The sequence below is a fragment of the Rousettus aegyptiacus genome, unplaced genomic scaffold (assembly GCF_014176215.1).
Source record: "Rousettus aegyptiacus isolate mRouAeg1 unplaced genomic scaffold, mRouAeg1.p scaffold_m13_p_1, whole genome shotgun sequence".
NCBI lineage: Eukaryota > Metazoa > Chordata > Mammalia > Chiroptera > Pteropodidae > Rousettus > Rousettus aegyptiacus.
The window spans coordinates 112,089,500-112,091,176 of NW_023416284.1; the positions used below are offsets into that span (position 1 = coordinate 112,089,500).

The 1,677-nt window shown below is 32.8% G+C and overlaps 1 pseudogene; it reads right to left on the reverse strand.

Annotated features, from left to right (window-relative positions):
* Positions 1-808: 808 nt before the first annotated feature.
* Positions 809-927, reverse strand: LOC118605416 (annotated as a pseudogene).
* Positions 928-1,677: the final 750 nt, after the last annotated feature.

Consider the following 1,677-nt stretch of genomic DNA (forward strand, 5'->3'; position numbering starts at 1 on the left):
AAAAGTTCTCCTTTGTTTTTCATGTTACTTGCCTTATATCAGATAGTTTTACTCATAATATCATATTTTACTCACTACTATTACTTTTTCTTTCTCCTGAGCACTACAGGGTTTGTTAAATATCTACCGAGACTGAATTTCCACTCTTGTGTCTTTTCCATACTCACCCTAGTGATTCCTTTTTATCACACAGACTTTCTGTCTCACAGCATGTTTTTATTTTTGCCTGAGACATTCTAATACAGTAGAAACAATTTTAACTTGATGTATTAGTTTCTTAGTGCTGCTATAACAAATTACCAGAATCTTAGTGGTTTAAAACAGCACATGTTTATTATCTAATAGTTATGGAAGTAAGAAGTTTGGAATGAGTTTAACTGGGCCAACACCATGATGTCAACATGGCCATGTTCCCACCATCTGGAGTTCTAAGAGAGAATAAGCTAGTTTGCCTTTTCCAGTTTTTATTTTTTTATTTGTTATTTATTTATTTATTTATTTATTTATTTATTTATTTATTTATTTATTTTTTAAGGCAAGGCAACCCTTGGTTGACTTCACAGATTACAAAGACCTTGTCAATTTATAATCCCTAATTTTTTTTTGTTTTTTTTTTTTGCCTATCATCATTTTCGTATATTCATAAAATGCAGAGATATGCTTATTATAAAGACATAACTAAAATAGTCTTTAGGGAAACATTTAAAAAATTTAATGCTATAAAATATTCTAAAGCTTCATTATGAAATAGTGTACCCAGTGGACCACAGAAAGTTCATGGGATGGTTGAACTAAATGTGTTTGGTTCAACCTATAGCACCTGGTCTTCCTAGGTGGTCTCCCATCCAAGTACTAACCAGGCCCAACCCTGCTTAGTTTCCGAGATCAAACGGGACCTGGCTTGTTCAGGGTGGCACGACCATAGATGCCTTTTCTAGCTTTTAGAGCTTCATTCTTTGCATTGCTTCACCCATGGTCTCTTCTTCCATCTTCAAAGCCAGAGTGTAGCATGATAAACCTCTGCTTCGGTTTTCACATCACCTTCTGGCCCTCTGAGATCCCTTGCCTCTTTCTTACAAGGATCCCTGTGGTTACATTAGGCCTATGAATAATCCAGGATAATCTTCCCATTTAAGATCTTCATCACAACCATATCTGCCAAGCCCCTGTTGACATATAAGGTAGCATTCATGGGTTTCAGGAATTAGGAAATGGACATTTTAAAGGCCATTCTTTAGCCTACTACACACAGTTAATGCTTTTAAGCTATGTGTACTGGTATTACAGAGTGAAATTTGTGTGACCTCCCTTGAAAAAGATAAATTTTTTTCAATGAATAGGCACTGGAAAGCTAAATATAGCTTTGCTATCACAAAATATACAACACATTAATTATTAGATTTCCTCAGAAACCAATTCTTCAAGTAATCAATATATATAAATACCAATATATTAGTTTTTCATTAATATTTCTCAGTTACTAAAGAATTTATTAACTTTTGCAGAGTAGTTGGCATTCCAATATATTTTTAAGATACATCAAAAAATGTCTTTTATATATAATGTTTAATAATGTTAGGCAAATTAGTTCTTAGATTATTTTTGAAAAATTATCTGTTTGGGATTGAAGTTAATTGGCTATGCTTAATTTATGATTTCATACACTTCTTCCCTTGA